This window comes from Strix uralensis, chromosome 11 (assembly GCF_047716275.1).
Source record: "Strix uralensis isolate ZFMK-TIS-50842 chromosome 11, bStrUra1, whole genome shotgun sequence".
Lineage (NCBI taxonomy): Eukaryota > Metazoa > Chordata > Aves > Strigiformes > Strigidae > Strix > Strix uralensis.
In genome coordinates, this window is record NC_133982.1 from 19,001,663 (window position 1) to 19,028,768 (window position 27,106).

The 27,106-nt window shown below is 58.3% G+C and overlaps 1 long non-coding RNA gene across 1 annotated transcript; it reads left to right on the forward strand.

Moving 5' to 3' along the window:
- The first annotated feature begins 1,295 nt into the window (after positions 1–1,295).
- Positions 1,296–25,221, forward strand: LOC141948226 (uncharacterized). The gene is made up of 2 exons (XR_012630398.1): positions 1,296–1,500; positions 23,224–25,221. It is a non-coding gene; the product is annotated as an uncharacterized LOC141948226 (long non-coding RNA).
- Positions 25,222–27,106: the final 1,885 nt, after the last annotated feature.

The window sequence follows — 27,106 nt, forward strand, 5'->3', positions numbered from 1 at the left end:
CAGGGGGCCGGGCGTGCAGGGATGCTAATGGGGGCTGCGCGGGGGCTGGGGAGGCGCAGGGCAGGGGGGTCGGGGGCTCTGTGTGCCCTTATCCTCCGGGCCCACGAGCACCCAAAACCCACCTTACGGAGAGGCAATGGAGTGTGATTGCCCAGTGCAGCAAGTGGTGCTAGGGGCACTGGTGGTACTGGGAGGGATTTGAGTTGCTGGGGGGCTGATACTGCTTGGGGGGCTGGTATTACTGCGGGTGTTCGGTGTTACTTGCACGAAGACCGGTGCTATCGAGGTGTTACAGGGGGAACTGGTGTTGCTAATGGATATTACTGGGGGAACTGGTGCTATGGGGGGATGCAAAGGTTGATGATGGCACGGTGTGGGGCCCTGCTTGTCCAATTTGTATCCGGGGGGGCTCTGGATTTGGGAGCCCCGCAGAGGACACAGCCTCTATGGGTGTTACACACGGCTCTGCCCGGTGCTCCGGGCCCGGGCGGGGCCCCCCCACACCCCCTCATCTCCCCACCGCTCCCCCCTCCCCGGATGAAGTGTGCGGAGACAGGCGGAGCGGCCCGTGGAAAAACACCATGGAGGGCCCGCACAAAGGGGGTTTTATTCAAATTTGTTTAGAGTTTAGCGGATTTGCATGAAAAATGTGTGAGAAAAGCCGGCTCCAATGACCTCATCCCCAGCTGCCATTAATGTTCAATTAAGTGCTGAATAGTAGCAAAGGGGGGACCGGCCGGGACGTGCAGAGAATCCAGGCTCGGGCGCAGACTGTGAGAACCGGGCGGCCCCCCCGACCGTCTGCCCCGGCCAGCCCCGACGGGGTCCCCCCGCCGCCGCCCCCCCTCCGTATCGGGAGGTGCGTTGAGCCCGTCGGGTCTCAGCCCGTCTGGGTTATTCCCCGGATCACTCGCATCCTAAAGCAAAGTGCCCGCCCCGCCCCCCCCCCCCCCCCCCCCGCAAAGGTGGGTGTTTGGGGGGGGTGATGCCCCCTCTCTCCGCCACCGAGGCTGTTGTCACACACCCCCACACACACCCCCCGCAGCCCGGCTCGCCCGGCCCGGAGCCGCTCCCCGCCTGGCAGACGGTGTCAAAGCCCAAGTTCAAGTCCACGCCGAGGGGCTCTGCCCCGGGATTCCCAGCTCCTTTCCATCCTCCGCCTTTTGTTCGCCTCTGACAATTGCTCTTTATTTCTTACACACCCCCAGCCTCCCCCCCGCACCCCCCCTCCCTCCCTGCCCGCACTTGGCACCGTTTAGCTGCCTGCCTGCAAACTTAACAACCCCGGTTCTTGGTATAAGCACTCAAATTACCCTTCTTTCTACATATAAACACGGCCCGGGGTGTGCGGCTCTCCCCGGCCGCGGGGTCCCCACGGCGCAGCCCGGCTCCCCCGCACCGGCCCCGGCCGGAGGAAGTTTCTGCTGCGGGACACGGCGGGAGAAAACGAGCCGGATCCAGCACCCCCCCTCTCCGGGGCTCCCCCGGGCCAGCGCTCAGGTAAGGGAAGAGCCCCCCCCATTCGCTTTTGGGGGGCTGCCTCTGCTGCGGGGCGCGATGGCACGACAGGTTTTGGGGGGTGATGGGGGGGGATTGTCCCGCATCCTCCCGCAAAACCAGCCCTGCACGCTGATGCGGAGCCCCGAGCCGGCCTCCCCCGGGGGTGCGGACCCCCCTGGGCCGGGGTGCGGAGGGGACACTGCCTGGCGGGGGCAGCCGGAAAGCCAGGGGAGGGGGCCTTCCCAAACCTGCCTCTGCCCCGGCCTGCCTCTCTCCGCCCCCCTCGGGAGGGGAACACCCACCCGGGAGCGTGCCGGGGGACTGAGGGGGACCCCGGCGGGACGGCACCCCCGGGGCTCCCGAGCACCGACACCCCCGGGCCCGCTGTCCCCCGGGACGTTGAGGGGGGGGGCACGGAGCTTTGCTCCCCCCCCGCCTCGGGTGGGGCAGCGGCAGCGGGGGCACACCGCCCTCTCCATAGGTGCGATACAGGGGGTTGGGGAGGCCATAGGGTGCTTGGGGGGGGGGCTGGTTGATGCCCCAAATAAATCCCCTCCCAGTACCTGCGGCTGGGCAGTGCTGGGATAAACTGGTTGGGGGAGGGCGGGTCCGGGGGGCCGCGTCTGCTCTGAGGCCTCGGGCACAGACTGGCAGATTTGGATTTTCGGTTGATTTTTATTTTTTTCTAAGGCAATTTCAGGTAAAGGAGGGAGAATAAACCTCCCCCCCCCCCCCCCCCCCCCCCCGCTTAAAATAGAGACAAGGGACGGAGGGAGCGAAAACACCTTCACTGGGGAAGGGAGCAAGATTTGGGAGAAAAGGGAAAAAAAAAAAAAGGGGGTGTGGGAAGGTTAAGAGGCTGAGAGGGGACGCGGAAGGGGTGGGATAGCGGGTGGGGAGGCAGGAGGGGCTCCCCGAAACCCGTCCCCAAGCGCAGCGCGGCGAGGCGGGCGCCCTTCGGCGGCGCCTCGGGGCGGGGCGGTCCCGCGGGCTGTGCTGCCGGCCCGGGGACCCCGCGGGGGGGCCGCGCCTCGGGTCCCGCGCTCCCGCATCCCATCGCCCCATGCAGCAGCGTCTGATATAACACGGCATCAGCATTTATAGCGTCACATATAATATACGTGTCTTTTATATATATATATAGTACGGACCGTATAGAACGCTGTATTGCCTTACAGCCGTGCGCCGTGCCCGGGGTTCCCCGCTGGCCCCACGCCCCGTGGGGCGCCGGGAGGGGGGGTTGCGCCGTGCCGTGACCCCGCCGAGGGTGCGGTGGGGTCGCCGCATCCCCGCTCAGACGGCGGGGACACACACCACATCCCCCCCGCTCCCCAAAACAGAGCCCTGCGCTGCGACGGGCGTGTTTGAAAATAGCGGTGTGGGCGCACCTCGGGACGGTGGGAGAGGCTGCTTTATTATTTATTTAAAATTAATAATAATTATTATTGTTATTATTGTTGTTGTTCTTATTATATTTTCGGTGGCTTTTTAAAAAGCTCACAACCGCCCCGGCGCCTCCAATGTCCGTCTCACCCGTGGGCCCACACGCGTGAGTGTCCACAAGGCTTCTTCTCCCCACTAGTGCCCGTAGACACCCCCAACCCCCCCCCTCAGCAGAGGAACCGAGAGCCCAGCCCCTCCGGGGCGCCCACCCGCGGCTCCGTGCCCACCGGGGGCCACGCACGGTGCTGGCGGACCCACAGCGGTCACGAGTTGCCGGGGCCTCAGCATCCAGGCCGGCGTCGGAGCCCCTCGGAAGGAGGGAAGTGGCTTTTCCCCAGGGCGGTGGGAAATCAGAAATACCCCCGCGCGTGGAAACAGAGAGGATTTGGCTCCGGGCGTGGGGAAGGAGGGATGGAAGGGGGAGAGGGAGGGATGGAGGTGAAAAGGGGATGGAGGGGGAGAAGGAGAGTTGAGGGAGGGGATGGAGGGATGGAAGGGGAGGAGGAAGGATGGAGGGATGGAGGGGGAGAAGGAGGGAGGAAGGGTAGAAAAGGAGAAATGAAGGGTGAAAAAGGAGGGATGAAGGGTAGAAAAGGAAGGATGGAGGTGGGATAGAGGGATGGGAGTAAGAGAAGGAAGGATGGAGGGCGAGAAGGAGGGATGGAGGGTGGAAAAGGAGGGATGGTGGGGGAGGAGGGATGGAGGGTGGAAAAGGAGGGATGGTGGGGGAGAAGGAGGGAGGGAGGGAGGGGGGAAGGGCGCCGCGGCCCCGATTGGCTGCTTAAGCACAAAATCCTGCGCTGGGTTTGAGGGGAGGGGGCGCGAATGGGCCGGGGGCTGCTGGGGGGCAGAGGTGGGCGCTCGGGCGGCTCGCAGGGCCCCCCCCGGCAGCCATTTTGTGGCAGTGCCTGCCGTCGTGCCAGGGCTGGGCGGTGGGGCCGGAGGTGCGCCCTGTCCTCCCCGGCGGGGCGGTGAGGGGCGCGGGGTGGGGGGAGGCCTCTGTGCCACGGTGGGAAACGTATTACCTCGCCCGCCACGCTTGCCCATTGACAGAGATAAACATGCAAATGAGTCGCTTTGCATGTCATTAGCATACAGGCAGATTGGGGGGGGAGGGGCCGCCTGTGTGCGCACTGCAGCGTGCTTTAATGCAACACCCAAACAGCCATTGCTGGTGTCTCCTGCCAGCAGCACCTGCGGCTCCCCGGGCCCCCCGCCGCGGGCAGTGGGACCCCCACCACCCCCCCCGCACCCTCCCGGCCCGCGGAGCCGCCACCGGGGCTGCCCCGCCGGGTACCCGGCTCGTCTACCTCGGCCCGGGGCTGTAGGGCACAAGGACACGCAGGAATAAAGCCAAACCTCGGGCAGCGCTCCTTTGGGGCTATTTCTGTGTTTTCACCTATTTCTGTATTCTTTCACCTTGTGCAGGGGAAGGGAGCGGGGCGGGGGGGCCCTTACCCTTCAGCCGCCGCCTCTTGCAGCCCCGCTCCGCCACCGCCTTTAATTGCGTGGGGTGGGTGGAGTGGGGAAAAGGAGCGAGAAAGCTGGTGAATTTGGGGAGAGGAGGTGCAGGGGGGGAGCACGGCCCGGGCTGGGGGTTCCCCGCGGCTCCCGGAGCTGGGGGGGTGCAGGGATGCGGCCTGCGGGGGTGCGTTTGCAGGCGGCGGGTGTGTGTCCGTGTGCGTGTGTAGACACGGGTGTGTCCGCCACCTCTGCGTGTGCCGATCCGTGCGTGTCGGCACACGCGTGTTCCATTCCCCCCACCGCCCCGTGCCCCCGTACGGGTGTGGGTGTGCCACAGCGGCGGGTGTCCGACCTGGGGCTGTGTCCGTGGGACCTGTGTGTGACCCCGCACACGCGTGTGTGTACCCGAGCGGGGTGTGTCCGCACACACCGCCGGTACCCGCTCCCCGGGCACCCGTGGGGTGCATCCCGCAGCACCCACGGCCGGGGGGGTGCGGGGAAGGCCGCCGCCTCCCGTTCGCAGCTGAGGCGGGGGGACCCCCCCACGGCCGGGCTTCTCCTCCGCGCCGGCCGCCGTGCGGCGAGAGGGGGCCCGCGGGGGGCCCTGCCATCACCCCCCCGGGTTTTCGTTGAAGGGGGAACCGCTCTCCCGTCCCTGCGAGAAAGGGAGGCGAAGCAGCCGGCAACGGGCCGCGGGGCGAGGGAAAAGTGTCCACCCTCCGCTGGTGGCGGGGGGGGGGGCACTTCCCGGGCACCTTCTCCCCCCAAAATCCCCGTACGGCTGCGGTGAGACGGGGGGAGCGGGGAAAGCAGCCGGGCAGCCCCGGGTGCGGGGCTGGGTGCGGGCCCCCGGCGACCCCCCCAGCGGCCTCTGCGCAGCCCAGGGGGGACCTGCTGGGGAATGACCCCCAGCCCCATTTAGGGGACACTCCGAGGGGAAATCACCCGCTTTTCTCTGAGTCCGCCCGAGCCGCGGCACAACCCTCCGTCCTACACCTCCCAGCGCAGCAGGTCCCCGCTCTTGCGAAGAAACCGGCTTTTCAGTCTTGCAAATAAACCCGATTTTTATTCTTGCAAAGAAACACACTTTTCATTCTTGCAAATAAACACGATTTTTCTTTCCCCCTTGCAAATAAACCCGATTTTTATTCTAGCAAATAAACCCGCTTTTCTCTGCCTCGGCGGTTTATTTCTGGTCGGAAAGGACCGGGTGGGGAGAGGGCGCCGGGGCCGGACCGGGCGTTATTTTGGGGAGGAGGAAACCCAAACTCCGTCGGGCGTTCAGAAATAAAATCGCGCCGGCTCATCTCCGTGTCCCACCGCAGGGGAGATAAAAGCGCCGGCGAATTTGTTTTCCAAAACAATTTTTAAAAGCTCGTGTATATCTTTTTGCCGTATTTCCTCGGGAGAGCGAAAATTCACAGAGCAGCCCCGTAATGAATTTTTCTGCTGAAAATTCCTCCCAAATCCAGTTAATAGATTATTATTACAAATAATGCCGCCTCTTTTCTTAGCGACTCAATATACAATTGGAAATTAGAAACACCGTTGTTGGGGTTGTTTTTATATATGTGGGTTTTGGTTTGTTGTGGTTTTTTGTTTGGTTTGTTTTTGGTTTTTTTGTTTTTTTGTTTTTTTTTTTTTTTTTTAAATGTACCTGAAATATAATTTTCTTAAGCTTAGGCAGCCCTTCAGAACAGCCCACTGGGTAAAATCCGGCCGTTCTGCCTTTTAAAACGACAAAAGTGTTGGGTGAAGGCTCCGGGAGAAGCACCGTGGCACGGACAATGCCGAGCGAGGATGGATCTGTCCGGCGTGTGCCACTTACGGGAATCATCCTTTTAATTTCGGTCTCGAGTGAGAAAATTCAGAGAATCGGAAAAAGCGATTTATGGAGACCCTGAGACCTGCGGCCACCGGGGCCGCCCCGGCAGCGCCGGCCCCGGCCCGCATCAGCCCCCGATCTTGCTCTCCATCCGCCCGGGCCCGATCCCTCCGGGCTGCCGGTGGGATCGGGACGGCAGGGAACAGCCCTGGGCGGGCAGGGCAAAGTTTGCAGCGCTCGGCAGAATTCCTACAAGGGAGGTGCGGGGCGCAGGATTCGGCCCGGCTCTGCCGAGCGGGTCCCGGTCTCGGTGCAGGGCTGGTGCTGCCGGCCCCAGGCTCAACCCTCACCCGGAGGGAGCGCTTCTGGCTCCGGTTTTGGGGCCAGTCACAGGCGAGGAGGAGGAGGAGGAGGGGGAAGCGGCCGTTAACGAAAAAGGGCTGTATTTCTGGCAGCAGGGCCGGCTCTTTGTCGCTGACACCGGGCAGGGCGACCCCGGGGCTTTGCCACCCCGTTTCGCCGTCGGGGCTCGGCGGGGCGTCCGCACCGTCCCCAGTACCGGGAGCAGCCCCGCATGCCGGCGAGGGCGGCGGAGGCCGGCCGAGCCGCTCAGTATTCATTCAAACAGCCCCTCGGCTGCATTTTCGTCCCCTGGACGCGGTTTCCCCGCACGGGCGGGTGAGTGCGCTTTCGGGGAGGGCTCCGACCCGCTGCCAAACTGCGGCCCGTGCCCACAGCACGGCCCCGCGGCCCCCGCGGGGGTCGATCCCGGCGCGGTAGTGTAAGGAAAAGGGGGAGAGGGGCCAGGATCGGGCCCTCCCGGGGGGGGGGAACCCCCCGTCTCGGCGCGGCGGGACGTGGCCGGGGGACGCGGGGGGACCCGGCAGAGCCGCGCCCCGACGGCGGCCCCGCCCCTGTCCAGGGTCCTGAAACCGACCGCGGGCGCCGAGCCCGCCGAGCCGCCGACGGGGCGGGGTGCGGGGCGGGACCCCGCGGGGTGCGGGGCGGGAGCCGTCGGGGTGCGGGGCGGCAGCCGGGCATCCCGCCGGGGAGGCGGTGGCTCGGCTGGCGGCGAGACGGGGCGGCAGCTGTAGGGCCGGCGAGCGGCCCCGACGGCGCGTTTCCATGCGCTATTCTTCCCCGATTTACTGCTTGTCACCGGCAGCTCAACGGGGGTCCCCCCCTCCCCGGGACCTTCGCTGCCTTCGCTCCCCCCCCCTGCCCGCGCAGAGCCGCCCCCCCTCCGCTCCCCCCGGCGCACGGCGCTGCCCGGCGGCCCCACTCCTCTACGCGGCTCCCGGGAAGTTCAAGAAGTTGCCTGGCCCCGCTCCCTGCGAGCAGAGCCAGCCCAAACACCAGCGCCTGCCCCGGAATATTTCACCGCCGGGCAGAGGGAAGGGAGGGGGGGGAGACAGCTTAAATCCCCCCCCCCCCCCCCCCCCCGCCCCCCCAACCCCTCGGGCTCTAATCTCCCATGCATCGTTACAACTGTCCGCAATGAGGCGGGGGAGGCCGGGCTGCAATTAGCTATAGAGCCGCTCGCCTTGCAAACAGAGGGGCTCGGATTATTGCAAATTCATTTCTATTTTCCAGGCCAGCGCTTGTATTCTCTGTTAGCATAAGAATAGAGCCAGGCCCTGTGAACTCCTCCGACCTACTGACCCCTCTCCCCAGAAATGAATAGCAGCACTTTCCGTCCCCCCCCCTCGCCAGCCTCTCCAGCAGACTCGAGCCACGGCCTAAATTCCTAATCAGGGTAATTTAATATATCTTAAGCCCCTGGCTGCTTTATTTTCGCTCCTTTTTTTTAGTTTGTTTTAGGCATTCACTGGCTCTCACCCCGTCATTAGAGATCCTTATTTGACGGATATAAGAAGCTGTTATGAGACTACAAGTCTCTTTTTATCTTCTAAATAAGCTGTGCTTCCCCGTAATTAGAATGGTGTTCCCAGCCTTTGAGGCCTTTCAGGGCCGCCTAACAAAAAACTTGCAGGAGATGAATAAACCCGAAGTACAAACTCCCCGGCCCAAGCAAAGAGCCGGGACAGAAAGCTGCGCCGGGCGGAGCGAGGGGGGGCGCGGCGGGGGGACCCACGCGTGGGCGCCGCGGCTCCGCCCGTGCGTGTGCGGGGATGGCCTTGCCAGCACCGAGCACCCCCCCACCCCGCTCCCGGCCCCCGGGGCGTCGGGGTTTCGTGGGGTCGGGGCAACCCTCGCCTCTTGTCTGGGGCTCTGCTCCGCGCACTTCCGCGCCCCTGCGAGGGCCTCACCCCCTCCCACACCCCCACGCGTGACCTCGGGGGCAGCGTAACCCAACCCCCACGGGCCCCCCCGGCGCCTGGCGCTGCCTCAATCCACCCCCACCCCCCGCCCCGGGGCTGTCACCCCCTCCCCACCCCGGGGTGCCGGAGGCGGGGAGTTTGGGGGGGGGGTCCCGCACCGCCCCACGTGCGCCTCGAGCCGTCGAGGGGATCCCGCCGGTGCCGCGCCGCTCGCCCCTCATTGGTCAGCGGGGGCTGACGACACGCGGCCGGGCCTTGCGGATTGGCTGCCAGGGAAGTTGGGCTTGCTGACGTCACGGCTGCTCGACGGGGCTCCCCCGGGCGTGGCTCTGCCTGCCAGGGTGGGGAGGGCACCACGGTGATGGGCGCAGGAGGCCGCAGCCTTCCCTTCCCCTCCCGGTGCGAGCTCTTGCGGAGCGGCAGCCCCTGGTATTTCGGGAGAACATCGTGTATGCGCACATAGGTGTACAGAGAGAGAGAAAATCGATGTGGAAATGCGGGGAAAGTGGCTTTGGGATAATTAGCCTTCTTGATGTGGTTGGAGAGTTATCTAATCCAGAGGAGCCTAAAGGCATCATTACGGAGACAATATTTCAGGAAATCCAATTCATTGGAGCAAAAATATGACATTCATTTTGCTGGTTATGTTATTACAAATATCCTTCAAAGCCGACATTTCACGCCCCCCCCCTCAAAAAAAAAAAAAAAAAGAAATAAAATAAAATGACCAGACTAAAAGCCCCAAAGCGATGGACTGGGGGGAAGAGGATGAGTCCGGCGGCAGAAGGATTACCTCTCGCCTCCAGGACCCGGGCGCAGCGGGCTGGGCGGAAGAGGGGGGGCCCTTGATGCTGGAGGGAGCTCCCGGGGTGGGGGGGAGCAGAGGGCTGGGAGGGGGGTCAAACAGAAACAACGGCAATCACCCGGCCCCAAACGCCGGACACCAGTGCTGCGGCTGCCCGGGGGCTGGAGGAGGCTGCTCCCCGCTCGGCTTGCGCGGGGCTGCGCGCTATTTTCAGCTCTTCCGCGGAGGACCTGCGGTGCGAGGGGCAGTCGGTGACGGGCAGCGAGCGGGGCGGCTCTGCCTCGCCCGCAGGATCTCGGAGCCGAGCGGTTCCCGTGCGGTGCGGCAGAAAACCCGAGCCCCGGCGGGCAGCGCTTCCCCGCCGCCCGCCGCTCCGCTTCCCGGGCACAGTGTCACTGGTGCGAGTGGTGCTACTGGGGCCCGGCGGGGAGCAGCTGGCCGGGAGATGCTCTGCCGGGGTTTCCCTGCCCGGATCAGGCCCTTCTCACCTCTTTTATTCGGGGCGGGGGGGCGGGAAGCGGGGCCGGAGCCGGTAAGGGCCGGGTGTCAGTCGGTCTGTCCCGATGCCCAGGCTCGGCGGAGCAGCATCTCCCCAAACCCCCTTCAACGAAATCCGCCCCCCGGAGCGCCCCTCGTCTCCCCCCCGCGCTGCAGCGCGCCGGGCACCTGCCCCGCTCCACGCCGGGGCAGGGACACGCGTGGGCCTCCCCCGCCGTGCTGCGCCCTGCGCCTTTTTTTTGGTGAAGAGACGGGCAAAATGGGGAAGGAATATAGCGTTTCCCGGCCCTGGACGGCAGGGTCCGCGGGGGAACCGGGCCCCCCCCAGCCGGCCTCGGCCTCCCGGGCCCGGCGTGGCTCCGGCCGGAGCGGGCTCGTCCCGGCGGGGCGGCGGCGGGTGTCGCTCCCAAACCGCGCCCAGCCCGGCTCCTCCAGCTGCCGCCACGTCCCCGCTCCAGCTCGCAGCCTGGTTGTTTTGTTTAATTAAACTCAATGTCAGTGTTAATTTTCCGCCTGGCCGGGCAGCCCTGCCTTCGCCGGAGCCGGCGTGTTGGTTACAGATGTCAACGCGCCCCGTCGGGGCTCCGCCGAGCCCGTGGAGACGCGCCGCGCCGGCCACGCGTGGCTGCGGCCGCGGGCTGCTAGCGGGAGCCTTGGTCTGCGGGGCCGGGGAGAGAGGGGTCGGGCTTCCCCGGTAACACTCTGCCCCTCCCCCCCCCTTCCCCCCCGATCCGCGACTCGGTCCTGCGTGGTCGAGCAGGGTGGGCAAGCACCGTTGTGATGTGTGTCGTGTCCCTGCGCGTCTCGCGTGGATTTCACCGGAGACACGGGGTAACTGGTGAGACCCCCCTGCTCCCGGCGGGGTGGGGCGAGCCGCCGGGAAACCTGGAGGTGCATTTTGGGAGGGAGGAGGTCCTGGCCGCTGCTTTAGGAAAGAGGTCCCCTCCCGAGGTGCATCCATGGCTTCGGGGGTCTGGGGTCCGCCGGCGACGAGCAGAGGACCCCGGCCCATCCCCAAACCCACGGCAGCACCGGGTATGAGCCACCCCCTCCCCAGAGGTGTCCCGGAGCAGGGCAGGGCACAGGACAGGGGCAGAGCCAGCCCCGGCTGACTCCCAGCCCTTCCAGCAGCCCGGCACCTCGCTGGGCTTGATTTCCCAATTACTTTCCCAACGCCTCCAAACTTTTGGTGCCTGCAGTCCCCCAGGTGACTGCCAAAGCAGCTCCTGTGCCGGGCATTCAGCTGGCGCACCCGATGTCCTCCGCCTCTTCTGCTGAGACAAGCAGTGAGTAGTAAGCGCCCAGTCACCTTCTCCCTGCCATTCATGCTTTCACAGCTCCCTTTCTTCTCCTTAGTCCCCTCTTTCTGCAGGCTGGAGTTCTACTCTATTTAATCCCTCCTCAGATAACAGCTATTGCTCCAAACCACCTCCTCGTCCTTTCCCGCTGCCTCCCCATCCCTGTGAGATCGCCTCGGCGAGGCAGGGACCCATGTGGCACAGGTGACTCCATCCCTGCCCTCTCCTCACACATCCCTGCCCTCTCCTCTGGTCTGTCCTGAGTCATTCCTGACGTGCCGTGCACCTCTTGCCCCCTGCCAGTGACTGAAATTTCCAAAGTCATGTCCGTGCCTTGGCGTGCTCTTCCTCACTGGATGTAGTTGTTTTTCATTGCTGTGTAGGCGATGGACTTTTCTTTGTGCTCGACACTGAATTCCTCCTTCTTTTGAAGGCCAAGTTCATCAGCACAGCAAGACCCTTCCATACCCCTCTATATGGTGCCAGATTTTACCGTGTTGGAGCAGCAGCCGGTATTGTCCCACTGCTGCTTCCTCCCTCCTCCCCGGCACTTCCGAAGGCCCGTGTTCCCGCCCGCCGCGGGAGCTCCGGCACTGACCCCTCTGCACTGGAAACCCCCTGGGTTTGTTACTCCACTTTGTCTCCTAACTTTTAACCGCTTATTCATTCCCCAGCTGCTTTTCAAACTTCACTTCTCGGCAACAGGCTCGGCCTTATTTACCAAACAATCAGGTTTATTGCTGTTTCTCCCCATTCTTTGTTACCATTTCTATCTGTTTTCCCCATTAAACTCAGGACGTTGTGATTTTCCGGACCCCCTGTAGAGCCCTTTTGGGGAAGTTGGCTATCCTCCATTCCTGTTTACAAAGACCGATTCACACAGGAGACTAAACTTGAGCTGCTGAAATAGCCATTTCATATTTACGTTCTTCTAAAAGCCTTGCCTAAATCCTGTCTTTTCTCACTGCTTGTTTCTGCACACTCGATCGAGCTGTTTTGCAACCTTTCCTACCGCTACCTGGGCTGTCAGCACATCCAGCCCCCTGGAAAGAAAACTTCTTTTGGGGGGATTTCTTTAAGATTGTGGTAGCAGTATGCAGTGTAGGGGAGTCTCCAATGTAGGGGATTCATCCCATTTTCTTCTTCCTCCATTTTCTTCTCCTGCGGATATCAAGCCCCCGGACATCCACCTCCAGTGCTTTTTATTTGATTGCCATTAGCAAATCATTCCTGAAAAATCCCTTTTTACTGCTTTGTTGTCTTATATTGATGCTGGGGAGTTCACCTTGGAGGGGAGCTGAGAATGGGATTTGGGGGCTATAGGGGGGAGGTCACAGATCTGACACAGATGACCAGTATAAACCAGCCACCATATGCCCACCCCATCCCAAGGGGGGGAATTTACTCCTACCACCTGTCCCTAAAACTCCCCCAAACAGATCCCCACTCTTCGGGTGTTGCCAGGCCCCAAGCACCACCGTCCCAGCTCCTTTCCCAAGGCAGGCACCACATCCCAGGTGATGGTGGGCCAAGGGCAGGAGAGTCCGGGGGGGCTGCAGAGCTGGCCAGCACTGGTCCCTGGGGAGAGCCATTCCCTTGGCATGCGTCCACTCCCCCGCCTCCATGGAGGTGCAGGTGTGAAGGCGATAGAAGAGGAAAACGGGCCCTGCCTCATTGAAGCAGCTCGTAAACAAAGCCACTTGAGTGGAGAGGATTCAGAGAGCCCAACAGCCGCAGGAAACTATAATTACGTTTAAATATTGTTAGCATCATTATCTTTTATCTGCCATCAGATTAAAACAATTATGGCATTTTCAGGAATCGTCCTGGCATTCTCTTGACCGGCGTTATCTGTCAGGCAGGAAATGTGATTTTCACTTGGAGAGGTGCCAGCCGCTGCACGGCCGGTCCCATGGCCCCGTGATGCTCCAGTCCTGGGAGAAGCCAGCAGCCGGGGAGAATTCCCATTTTATGGAGCAATCCGCATTCACCCTGTTCCCCGTGGTCAGGCATCCGTCGCTTCTTCTCCCCATCCCCATATCACTCTGAGTTCCTACCCGTTGGCTTCTGGGTTACCCGGCCTGGCGGTGGCAGGGGGAGGCGGAGGGGGGGCCGCCGGCCCGTGCCATCACCTCTGCCGGTGGCTGTGACGGTGCGCCGGAGCGGGTGGGCTTGGCAAACACTGCTCCGTGCCTGAAAACCGTGGTGAGCAATTTACCCGAGGAACTCATTTCAGGAGATCTAGTCTAAGTTAATTAAAGATGGCTGGCTGGGGTCATCGCCTTGGCAACAATTAAGGGCAGGAAAGACGCCTCATTAGTAATAGTTTTTAACAAAAAACATAATTTTTCATATCAAGACAATCCCAGGCACATGAGGCGGGGTGAGGGGGGGAAGAAGGATGCTTTCTTTCTGGCTTTCTCTCTTTCCCCACCCTGGCTCTGGGTTAGCCCACGGGGCAGGACCGGGAGATAGGAAAATGGGATTGAAAGGAAAAAAAATCCCCTTTGCAGATCTGGAGGCTGGTGAGGGTCCCATGGCCAGTGTCCGGGCAGCAGCGCTGGAGCCGGCGGGGAAGGAGCTACACAGATAATGTGGGTTATGCCTGGAGGGCAGCGGATGGGATCTGGCTTCTTGGGAAGGGGAGAAGCCCAGAACTGGCCATCGTCACTGCGCAGGGGCTGCCCGCACATCCCGGCCCGAGGAGCATCGTGCCAGGCTGCCACCCCCAGCCACCGGCGATGGGGTTATTCCTCCAGCTGTGCCTTTGTTTTTTAATTTCGCCCCTTGCACTCCAGAAATCTTAATGCTGCTGCCTACTAATGCCAGGCTGGGCAGAGTAGCTTTATTTTCTACTTAATTAACTGTCATCCTGTGATTGATCAATTAATGATGGAGCCATCATGGTAATGCTCTGGGAGCCGGTGCGCCGGGGCCAGGCCGAGTCACGCGCTCGCCTTCCCACTCCTACCTGCTCTGGTACGCTGGCACGTTCCCCCCGGCACTGGGGCCGTGCTGACTCCTTTCCTGACAGCAAAGGACAATGTGACAGATGGAAAATCCCTTGCTCCCAGGAAATTTGGCCATTTACAGGGCAGCTGCGGGAGGGACTGGGGTCTAGGCACCAGGAGTGATGCTCCTGCCCTGACATCCCTGGCTGGTGGCTGGGGGTTGTGAAGAGGGCCACTTCCCTGCCGGCCACAGTGCTTGCTGCTGTGTTTAGCTTTAGCCCAAGTATTTCTGCTGTTTTCCCCCCATTGAAGTGACACTTTGGCTTGGGAGAAAGGAGAGGCTGATGTTGCCTGTTGGGGTGATGCTCTCACTGCTGACCCGAAGGAGTCAGGGCTCAGCAGAGCCAGCAGCAGAGCGGCTCTACTCGTGGCCGCCTCCTCCTCCTCCTCCTCCTCCTCCTCCTCCACCTCCTCCTCCTCCTCCGCCTCCGCCTCCTCCTCCTCCCCCTCCAAAGTTGCACACATGGCTCAAACGGGAGGGATAAATATAAACTCCATTCAGATATCCATAGAAACAGCGCTGGAGATGGAAGACCCCATGCAGTTAAAACCTTCCTCCTCCTTCCCACAGACTGCTATTCCCAGTATTACTCCAGAGTGTTTCATAAAACCAGTAGAGCTTGGGCAGGGACCAACAGAAATGACCAGTAAGGTGCTACCGGGAAAATCCCAGAGTGGGGGAAACACTCCTTCTGCTGAATAATTTATCTGTTAGCATTAAAAAAAAATCAGGATCGTGTTTAAAAAGGAGTGAGGCTCCACTTGGCGTGGCTGGGCGTGCCGGCACACACGTGCGCAGGGCTGAAAGGGATGCAGCGTGACTCCGGCGCGGAAGCGGTGTAAGTCCTGTCGCTTAATTACTGTTTCCTTTCCGTGCCGTGAAAAGTGCTGAGATACAGATTTGATGTGCTGAAAAGCGTCTGGCATCTTGTCACGCACCAGCCCATCTCCAGCATTCAACAGCTGGTGAATACACCCCCCTACGCACCCCCAGACGTATACCTGCACCTACAACATCACCGCCTGTTTATCTATAGATCGGCCCAAACGATAAGGTGTTTATTCAGACAACTCCACCAGCTGGTAAAAAAGAAACCGAATTGGTACCGAAGGGAACCAGCCGCTTCTCGGGGCTGTGTGTGTGGCTCTTCCCCCCTCACCAGCTCCAGATTGAGTTGTTTGTCTCATTACATCTCTGCACACACATCCGCACCCACACACAGATACATATATAATCCCGTGCGTACAGCCAGGAGAAAACCTTATATAGTATTATAAACATAATGCTATTTTTTGAATTAAAGCTTAAAACCGCTCATTGGAGATGACACATGCAACACGTTCAAGCCCAAGAATAGGTTTGGAAGCAACTCTGGAAAATATCAATAATCACCAGCATTTCCTTACATCCCAAACCCAATCCGACATCATCTCTGCTGTCAATAACGCACGTTTATGGGGAGAAGACATCCCGAGGAGGCCCGTGCCTTGAGCTCTGCCTCCCTTAGGGGTGAGGTTTCTGTGCCGCCCTGGGCTGGTGGAAAGATTTATTTCCCTCCATCCTCGTGGCAAGGAAACTGCTGAATTAATCCCCCCCAGGTGCTTTTTGGGTGAGGAAGGGAGCTTTTTCTCTGTTTGCTTGGTGCCTGGAGGTGCATGGTGGTGTTAGGTGTGGTGTGCCCCTGGGCTTGTGCCAGCTGCCGAGCTCCCACATGTCGTGGCCATGCGGAGCCTAAAAATAAGCTCAGGTTTGGGTGGCAAGGAGGTTTTTGCAGTGTGCCAAGGTGGAGGGCAAAGTGGGGAGTGGGTGGCAAAGCAGATCTCCCCCATAGTTGTACAGGAGGGAGCAGGGAGCTGGAGAAATTGAGAATATATTTTGAAAAGTAATGGCTGAGTATCCTCAGCATCTCCCCGGCTCCTCTCCCCACCAGCTGCATCCCTACCCCGGCCGAGGTGGTGGGAGCTCGGTGGGTCCCGGGGTGCTTTTGTAGGGCTGACCATGGGGTGGAGGAGGAGGAGAGTCCATGGGGGAGGCGGGCTGGCTGCTCGCCCGCACAAAAGGGCCTGGGCCGGTGGTGCCCGGCATGCCCTGACCCCATGTGGGGCAGCTGGGAGGGCACAGCCACATTGTGGCCAGCTCATAAAGATGCTCCGAGACAGAGTTGGAGCCATTTAAAACCAATTAATAACTGTAAACTGCCCCAGCCCTCGCTGTTCATTAGGCAACCACAAAGAAACTTTATTTTAGAGTTGTAAGTTCTTTTTTTTTTCAGAGAAAAACTTTTTAAATATGTAATTGGCTCTGGGAACCAGGACCCAAAGGGGTTGCAAAAGCAAGGGAAGCAATTGCCTTAATCAGTCCAAGATCCCTGATTTATTTATGTATTTATTTCGATTTCAAAGCAGTGCTGCTCATCATATCAGGGCCTTTAGAAGCACAATTATTCTCTCGACAGAAGAGCTAACCTAGGCTGTGATTATTTGCCTTTCTGAAAGGCAGCGGTTCCCCGTCAGCTGTCCTCCCCACAAACACACGCCTGCATCTCTCCAAGCGATTTTAGCATCCGAGAAACATCCCCACCAGCCTTCCCATAGCCACAGCCCGCCTGAACACCCAGCCTTTCTGCCGAGATTCCCAGCTTCAAAGAGCAGGGCAGACGTTCGCTAAATAATGTTTCTTTATTCTTGTCCTTTGGCTGCTTTTCAAGCGGTGGTTGAGAAACGTGCTCGTGTTCTTATGGCTTGGAAAAGACACCCGAGGTCACAGGTGGAGGGAGCTGGGCAGTCTCAGCCCTGGGTGGGTTTTGGACCATGGAGTTTTGCTTGTATTTTGGCCTTGGAAAATGTTTTATTCCCAGGTTGTGCCTGGGGCTGGGGTCGAAGTGGGATCAGGGTGGGATTCGGAGGCAATGCTCTGCCGGCCTGTGGAGGCAGGGTGTTCCAGCAGCAGAAGGGAAGGAGTGGAAAGGCAGGAAAAGAGGGAGCTGTGCTTTGGAAAGCAACCTTCTCGCAGCCGCGGTGGGATGCCCGGGGTTGGGGCGATGCCCTGGCTGACCCCAAGCCCTGCCTGCCCACCCTGCCAACACCCATCCCCGGGGTGAGCAGGCAGGTCGGGGCTTGGGGTGGGCAGCGTTGGTACCCGCAAGGTCAAGGGGGCAGCAAATCTGCAGGGCTGGGATGGATCCTGCTGGTGTTTGCCCTGCAAATTTCGCCCCTGTAAAGGGACAAAACCCCTTTGCAGTGACAGCCCCACAAGCACCCCCATCCCAGGGGGCTGAGCTGCCCCGTCCCCAGGAGGTCCCCACGGCCGGCGGCAATGTGACGCCGCATCCCCGACCCCACCACAGGGCTCCTCCGCGGCAGCACGAGCCACCCGTGGGCCTGCGAGAAATCCTCGCGTGTTGTGTCCCCCCCATCCCTGTCCCCACAATGCATATTTTGCAAAGGTTTAATTGGCTGCAATTATTAACTAGCATGGACACTGGAAACCTGCCAGTCAGGAAAATAATGAACCGTTTTAATACAAATTCAGCCCATAAACAAATGCGGCTGCCAGAGCTGTTGCGGTGGCCCAGCTCTGGGAGAGGCAGCACAGGACATCACTGGGGAGACTCAGGGCAGCCCCACCACCCCCCCGGCACTGGGCGAGGGTCTGTGTCCCCACAGCCACCCCCTGTCCCTGGGGGAAAGGCCTTGCCTTAGGGGACCGTAACGCCACCCCCAAATAGCAGCACTAATAATGGAGCAGGGGCCAAACCCCTGTAGATGTAAGAAGATGTAGATTTGGGCTTTGGGGTAGTTTTTGAGGGGATGCGTGGTAGGGAAGGGGTGGCAGCAGGACTGTGCATGGGGGAGCGGGTGCAGGGGGTGCCTGGGGCTGAGCCCCGCTAGAGCATCCTTGCTCCCCACCTTGCCCTGCATCCCTCCTCGGTCCCACGAGCCCACCCAGGGTCCTGGTACCTCCGCCCCGGCTTGCACGGTTGTGGGCATGGGGAACAAACCCGCTCTGCCCTGGCAGATACCTCTTTTATCTGCCAATGGGATCCCCCCAAAAAGGATTTTCAGGGCGTTCAGGCAGTGGGCAAACAGCCACCTCTGCCTGCTGCAGGCAGGAGGGTGAGACGCTGAGGCCTTAGAGCACCCCTGGGGCTCTGGCACCCCCCAGCACCCCCCAGTACCCAGGGCGAAAAGGCAGGGCCCGCCCTGGCAAAAGGCATATGTGGGACCTAGACTTAAAATCTTCCACTCAGGGAAATATTTCTGCCAAGGAACTGCTTTTTGTTTATTCTAAAAGGGCTACATTTTTCTATGTTATTTTTAAATTTTCTCTCTTTCCTTTTTTTTTTTTTTTCTTTTTTTTTTTTAAATAGTAAAACAGGCTGATGGTTCTTTTAACTTTCAGTAATTTGTGGAAATTAAAAAAAAAAAAGAAAATAATTTGCAGCGCGACCCAGATTTTAATGGCACTCTGAAATGGATGTCTCCAGGCTTTGTTTTATTTTTTTTTTTTTTTTTTGATGAACTCACTCCTAGAACGGTGAAAAACCTCTCAAATCTGGATCATGAAAGTGTCCTGAATTGTTTTCCTGATTTTTTAAATACTCCTGACAAATTGATTGTTCTGTATCTGGATGGAGATTAAAATCATCTTCACCTTACACATAGCTCGCAGGAGCATATTTTACCATTAGGAAATAAAGCGAAATTTTATAAACCAGAGAGATTTAAAATATATAAATTAGTAAAAAGGTGGAATCGGCTCTTTCCTCAGGGTCATGTGTGTAAAAATACATTTTTACATCTTGTCTGGGCTAAGACTATTGCTGCCTGCCTTCAGAAGTGGCTCCTTCCCTTGAATTAAGCACCAAGGTAGTAAAGATACGGTATTTATAAGCCAAAAAATAAAGCAGGCACAATTTATTAAACAGCTACAATGTGACAATAAATAATTTTAATGTCAATCAAAATTGGATTATTGTCACTGAAATTTGGATTGAAAAGATAAAAGCCTGAAAGGGAGAATTGAAATTCAACCCCAGAGACGATTCCAATATCTTTGTTCCTCGCGATAAATATTTTGGGTGAGAGTTTAAACCAGCTAATTCTAAATTTTTGGGGAAAAAGGTTGAGTAGGGTAGGCTCTTAAGAAATATAGTAAGAAAATATATTCATGCTTGGGATTGGTGAGAAGAGCTTTTTTTTGTGAAAGCAAGAGAGAAACCAATTTTATTTTATTTTTTTTAAAACGGCTTGGCTTTTAATTTTCTTTTCAGTGTCAGGCAGCATCAGGAGAGGGATGCTTCTCCCCACCTGGCCAATATTCACCCTCCTTCCTCGTATCTTAGGAAAACCCAACCTCAGCCCCCACGGAATGCATCGGCCGAAGCTGCCCGTGCTTTGGGACAGGCATTTATCGGTGCAGCCAAACTTCAAACACCCGGGGACCCCTGGCTGCTGCCGGGCTGCTCTGCTCCAGGGACTGGCCACAGCCCCAGCTCCCCTGCCTGCTGCACCAGGGCCTTGGGGGCGAGGGGCCCCTGGAAAACCCTCGCTGAAATTTTCCCCTTTGGTCCCTGAGATATTCAGAGGGGCAGCATGTGCATCTGGAGAGAAAACAGCCCTTTTTGGGGATGGGGATGGTAAAAAAAATAATTCTGTTGATGGGGAGTGGGGCATGTCAGAGAGCAGAGGCCAAGGACGCAGGTCCAGGGGAACCATCCTTGTCACTGAATTTTTAACCCCAAAATGAGGATGATGAGGATGCTGGGGTGTAATGGGGTGCAGACAGGGTTGCTGGCCTCTGCCTGATTCCCCTGAGGGGCTGAGACCCTCTGGGCAGGAGAAGGGTCCCCTTCTCGACAGCATCACCCAGCTTCCCCTCCTACGCCTGCCCTCCGGCCTCGGGCAGCGGCTCTGCCTTGGCACTGAGTTCAAATGGTGCCTGATTTGGGGCCGCAAGTGGCAAATATTCAACTGGAGTGGCCGAGGTGGAAACCCTCTGAATGTCTCTAGGGCGACATTTTTATTCTGCATCCCAATAATGTCCAATTCTTCCTTGAGAGAGAGCTCCCAATTATTTTCACAAGGATTTAGGGGCATAACATAAATAAATATACCTATATATATATTTAAATATGTGCATGTGCATACCAAATTAATACCTGATATTGGCTTAAAACCCACGGTGCCAGAACATGCACGGACGGAGGTGTGGGCTAGAAGTGGGATGTCTAAGTTTGTCCCCGGAGTGGCTGATGGATGGACAAGGAGGAACCGGCAGGGGCCGGGTGGTTTTAATCAGCGTGTGTGTGTTTGTGTGTGACAATAGTTGGGTGAAGAAGGGGACCTGACACCGGCATCCTTGATTTGTTATAAATCACACCCGTAAAAACAGGGGAAAAAAAAAATTAAATCCGGGGGATCGCAGTGCTTTTAGTGCCAACTCAATCCCCAAGCTGGAACAAAGCTTTGCCAGCCCTGAAATAAATGATGCTGCACCTAATGGCTCTTATCCCTTCCCGGCTGCCTCCGACCAGGCGGCTTTAGGGTTTTAATGATGCCGACGCGATGGGAAGCAGCGTCTGGGCCTGATGCTGATTTTTGCCGGCAAAGGTAGCTCCGCCGGGTGGGGTGGAAGTGCCGGGGGACTCGTGGCAGGGAGGGGAGGCTTGTCCCTGTGTCCCCACGTTCCCGCTTGGCTGTGGCTTTGCTGATGCCCCGCAGCCGCCGGGCTCCTCTCTCTGCTCAATTGCACAGCGCACAAATGGAATCGCTCTCCTCGCTGTGTTTGTGGCCATGGGAGTGGAAGAATTACATTGGGCTGAAAATAGTATTTACTTTTACTGATTGAAAAATAGATGTTAGGAAAAAAAAAATAAAAAAAAATGCAAAAGCAGGAATTGAAACTATAATTACAACAAACCATATGTAAACTCCCAGGTAAACACTGATTATACTGTGTCATTTCAGCCAGACTTTATTAGCGAGGGAAGGAGAGAATCTTCTTTCCCTCTCTGCCTGCAGTGGATGCAGCACGCAGGATCCCACCGCCTGCCATTTGCAGAACGCTTTTCACCCTAAAAAATCTCATGTTTATGGCTGGATCCTGCATAGCTCTCATCAGCTCAGTTTCCTAGGCTGAGCTGTGCCACCCCCCTGCGTGGGTGCAGAACGGGTTTGCTGGGGTGCTGCTTCGGGTGCAGGGCTGAGCTGCCCCGGGGCACCTCCAGCCCTTTGGGGGGAGGCTGGGAAGGGGATGCAGTGTGCCAGGGGGATGAGAAACTCGGGGTGCGAGACCCAACCTGCTTGCTCCTACAGTGCTGTCTCCCTGGGATGGGATGGGATAGGGTGCCCCAGCTGCAGCATCCCCTTTCCCGCAGGCAGTTCACAGGCCCGGCTGCAGGAGGACAGGGCTGTCCGGATCCAGCCTTGGAGAAAGGCTGGACGAGGCAAGTGGCTGCAGCCTCGCCAGGCCCTTTGCTTCCCCCCCCAGCAATGAAGCCTGACTCCCTTTATTGGGGAGCTGCATCCCCAGAGCCCAGCACCCCAAATGCAGGAGAGGAGCAGGGGAGGCACGTTGTTCCTGGACGCCTGGGTTATGCAGCATCCCCCTCGGTTGCTGGGATGGCATATGGCCCCGCAGAGCCTCCAGGATCTCTCCTCCCTCTTGCCAGGTCTGGCCAACGCACTGGTGATGCGTCGGTCCCCACCGTCCCCCATGTCACTCTCAGGATACCCCAGAGGGGACTGCAGTATCCCCCGCTCCGCCATGTGGTGCAGGGGTCACCTGGAAGCACTGTCCCCTTCAGATTAATATTTAGGGTGCTCTTTCCCCAGTTTCCTTGCGGGGGGCATGGGGGGAGATGGAAGCAGAGGGGAAGAAGAAAATCGCGACTAACGTGGGTAACGCCAGGTATCGCTTATACAACAGGGCTGCAAGGCCTGGCCGGCCTTACAGCTTTGCCATAGTGGCACCCTGTGGCAAAATGCATTACTACAGCTGGCAGGGGCTTTGGAGGGGGACACAAGGCCTGGGGGGACTCTCGCCCTGGGGGCTCACAGCCCCACGGGGACACCCCCCCACCCCATAACCACCCCCCCCCCCCCCGCCCCCCGCGCAGGCAGAGGGATGAGATGCCGGGGGCTGAGCAGTGGGTGGTCCCCATCGCTCTGACATCTCAGTCCCCCGTGGTGGGTACCACCCATCCCCATGGTTGCCCGTGGGGTCAGCTGGGATGCCCAACGAGCCTAGACATCCCCCTGGACCAGTGCCGGGATGCTGGCAAGCTCGCTCGCCACTGTGTGCTTGCTGGCTTTGGGCCCTCCGGTGGCATCTGCATGGCCGGGCGGCGTGGGGCTGCGCAGTGGCGTGGAGGGGGTGTGTGTGTGTGTGTGTGTGTGTGTGTTGGTTTTCTCCTCCCGGAGCAGACCCGGAGTGACGGAGCGAGCTCTTTGTCTGCCTGCGCGCCTGCCTGTCACGGCTCCCGGCATTTCCCAGCCACCTTGCACGGCGCGCAGCCACTTTGGCAGGAGCTGTCTCGGAATTTTAATGCAGCTGATTAACGCCACACGATGCAATCGTGGAGCCAGCCATACCCCTTCCCCAGCTTTGCCTTTGCGGGGAATAAATAACCAAACCCAATCAGGCATCCCCACCCACAGTGCCTCACCCTATCCTGACCTGAGCTGGGGAATGGGACTGAGCTGGAGGCTCGAGGTGATCCCAAAGGGAGAGACCCCAGTGCTGGTCCTGTCTTAGCCCAGCAAGCCATGGGGTGTAACACAGACACCTCTGCCATCCCAGCCCAGGGGTGGCAGAGCTGGTTTTGGGATGTGTTGAGGGATGTGGCACTGGGTGACACAGCAAGGAGTTGCAGGAAGGGTCATCTCTCCCTCTGGGAACAAGAGTGAGCGATGGAAAACTCCAGGCAGAAGGGAAAATGGTGAAGGAGAGAGAGTGGAGAGGCAGGGGAAAGCTGCCTGCTGAGCAGGGAGGAGGAGATGGGTGAGCAGATAGCCCTGCCGCCCAGGAGAGGATGAGGGGGAGTTATTGACACAGAGGACACGTTGCTAAAAATTAAATCTGTCCCTTCCTCAGGCGGTGTTGACAGAAGAGGATGGGTAGGAGATATCAATGGCAGGCACACGTGTCCCAGGAGAGGGTGAGACACCAGCGAAGTTGGAGCAAGAAATGAGCCTCGGACGCTGCCGGAAAGAAACTCAAACCCTCTTTGGAAAGTTGGGGGCACCTGCAGGCTGGGGGCACCCCATGAAACACCCACCCCTCCAGGCATCAGGGAGGATCCAGCGGCTGTCAGGGCCTGGTGTGGGCCCCACCAGCATTGGAGAAGGTGCAGAGCTGTGTGAGGGGCTGGGAGAGACCCCACACCCCTTGTGCATGGAGCTCTTGCAGCAGAGAGGGGTGCAGGAGGAAACCTCCCCTGAACGTCAGCTGCTCTGGTGGGGCTGCGCCAGACCTTCGCTGCAGCCAAAAACAAGATGGGGAAGAAGAGATACCGACCTCCTCCACAGCAGGGTGGGGGCTCATGCCTGCCATGCTTGGCGTGGGGATGCTCCCACCTCTGTTGGCCCTCCCTGTGCTACCAACAATTCCCACGCAGGCAGCTGAGCAGAGCCGAGCAGAGCCGAGCAGAGCCGGGAGCAGCCAGGGAGGGAGGGAAGGAGGGAGGCAGCAGTCGCAGTGACAGGGACCACAGCCTGGGCATCCCCATGCTGTTCACGTGCTGGCAACTGGAAACATGATGGCATGGTACATCTTCTTATGACACGGACATGCAAGGGAGGATGCTCGTAGGGGCAGAGCAAAGGGGGAGAGGTTGGGAGATACCACTCAGGACCCGTCACGCTGCTGGGATGTGCCCATGGGTAGAGGGGGACATGTGAAGGGGACAAGGGGGCACCAGGGAACACAATTGCTCCAGCACCTAGAGTAAAGGCCTGAAGGTTGAACATAGGAAGCAAAGGTGGTTTGGGCTCAGATGGGAAAGAAAACCCATTTCTGGAGCACCTCTTCCAGTGGGAGACAACTTCAGAGGGGTCATGGAGGTTTGAGCTGACCGAGGGTCTGGCTGGGAGAGGTTAGGCTGACTTTTCTAACTTGATTGAAACCAAGCCGGCTCTCCTGGGGATGGTTGCAATGTTTATTAATGGTGGTGAAGGAAGGAACCAGCAGATTTTTAGATCCCCGCAAGCGTAAGGAGGGGGAACAGGCCCTTTCCCAGGCATTGACCATGGACCATGACCATACAATTTTGCCGTGGGGCTTCCCAGATGTCAGCCATATCCCGAAAAATAAATTATGAATAAAGGGAGAATAAACCCCAATGCAAGCAAGGCAGCACAAGCCCCCTGCATTAGGGTTGCTCTTGCTAAAGGCTCGATTGACCCTATTCTTGGGACCCATGAGGCGAACCCCAAATGCAGAGCACATGCCACTTGATGTGGGTCTCTCATTTCACTTTCAGACCAGGGACCCCCCATTTCTGCAGCTGCTGGGTGCAGACCCCTGGTTCCACCATCACAGCCTTTTGTCCTGAGCAAGAGCTTCCTTTGGGAAGGCAATTCCAATCCTGTATGCACCTTCCCTGGTTTACTTTGGGGTTGTGTCCCCTCTCCAGCCTCTTTAGCATCCCTTTACCCTGCTAATATCCTTTGACTGTCCTCACACCTGCAGACAATCTGGTCCCCAACCACCTCCACCTCCCCCCCCTCCTCAAAAGCTTCCCTCAGCTGTCTTTAAGTCGTAGCTGAAATCTGCGGTATGTAGGAGGAGAAATTCAGTCTGACAGCAGTTTAAAACACCGCACTACTTGGCAGATTTAAATGCTATTTTAAATATAAGCTATGACACAATGGACAAAAATAGCATTGAAAATACCCTGTCATGTTCCATATTGCGAGGAATAGAGAAGCAGACCAGGCTAGAAAGGAGCAGAGAAAGGGGCCAGATGGAGAGGAGAGGTTATTTTGTTTGTTTTAAAGAAACTGGATAAATGTATTTTGTATGTGACTGGGTAAATGTGTTTTATGGAGCATGGAGCCAAAAAAAAAATAAAATAAACCTTCTCGTGAAAAATCTACATACTTTATTCTGTGTGAGATCTGCCAAAGCAGGTTTGCTGGTAAATAATTGGTGAGAGGATATATTTGTTACAAGGTTGTTTTGGTGACACTCCACACCAGCAACCACCATCTATCGGAGACAGCTTGGTCCCCTCTGAGCCTTTTTCTCCTCTTTATTTATCTACAATTTAATAGGAATTTACTCTCCTTGAGAAGAAGAAGAAGCTACCCTAAAATCCCTAGAAGTGACAGTTGACTTGCAGCTCCCCGCTCGGTGACCCCGTGGCATGCCGGGTTGGGAGCAGGCACCGTAGGAGCTGATGTATCACAGCGCTGGGCTGGGGGTGTCCCTGCAGGGGCAGCCCGTGGGATTGGGGAGGGATGGAGGGATGGAGGGAGGAGGGCTGAGCTGCCACCAATTTCCAGAGGCATGTGGGTGTGTGGCTGAAAGATCCCGGCAGCTTGCCTGACCCCACAGCACAGATGTCCACTCAGCATAGGTGTGAAGCACCCAGAGCATCTGGGCCCCGAGATTGTGTGGCTGCAGGGAGAGGTTTCTTCTTCATTGTCCTTCCTGAATACAAGCAGTGCTCCAAGCTGCTCTCTCCTCCCAGCATCTTCTTTCACACCCCTCCACACACACTGACATACAGGGCAGGACAAACACCCATCTCCTCTTTGTCTCAGAGGAGCGGGTTTTGGCTCCTTCCAATCCCTCCAGTATAACCAGCAGTAAATCCGGTGGGAGAGGGTTGACCTGAGGACAGCCCAAGAGACCTGGGGAGAGGTTGGGGTGTGAGTGAGCCTCAGGCTGCAGCACCACACGCTGCCCTGGAAAGCCCTGGAGATAAGGGCTGGTGCTCCTCACTGGGCTGTCCCTGCCTGGGGACAGGCACAGGGGTTGGCACACATGGCACAGTGGTGCCATCTGCCAGTTGTACCCCCCAAAATAGGGTAGAGTGTGGTGTTCACACCCAGTACAGGCTCCGAGCAGCTCTGCCTCTGGCTGCCTGCTTGTGACAGCAACTGCCCCTGCTTATGCACCCCATGGCAGAAGTTACCAGGGTGGCCGAGCTGCCAGTGCCCTGCCAAGCCCCCCGGCAGGACTTCAGGGGCTCCCTGAGCCTCCTCCACCCACTGCTAGTCCCACTGCAGTGGCAGAAACCAGGGGCAGAGACCCAGAGCGAAACATTTTTGCTATCATCTTCAGAAAGGTTTTTTTTAATTTTAAACCCAGCATGTTATAATAGAAATACACAAAGAGTTTAACAAAACAGTTCAGTGAAGCCAGGTTAGCATTAGAAACCAAAGACAAAGATCTTTCAACCCCTTACAAATCACCATGCCCTTGGTTTTCCCAGCCAACATCTCCGGGCAGATTTCCCTGATTGTCCAGTGACGATGGCAAAAGCTTTTTATTAGGAGAGAGAAGTGCCCTAAAGCTGTGCTTCCATCTCACCCCCTGGGTGCCCAACCCCAGCCAGGGGCTTGCGGCTCCTCCTGACCCTCCGGCTGTGCCCACCCATGGGATTCCTGTGGACACCAGCTCCGTGGGCACCGCAGCAGTGGGACCTCCAGCACTGCTTGGTGTCAGGAACAGCATTGCTGCTCACAGCACCAGGTAGGGAAGAAAGTCTGCGAAGGTCCTGACATGCTACCATGACCTTCTCAGGCTCTAGGCTAAGGCAACCATCAGAGAAGAGCATCCACATGTCCACACCTTAATAAAGCCCCCCAGTTGCCCTGCCTGATGCAGGCTGTTGCAGAGGCAGATATACAGCAGTTTCAGCACAGAGTCTGGCTCCAGACGCTACCACCAAGTGGGATGTCCTTGTACAGCACCTCAGCCCTTGTGCGCACCTTGCAAAGGGGACCGTGTGTCATTCTCAACACCTTCC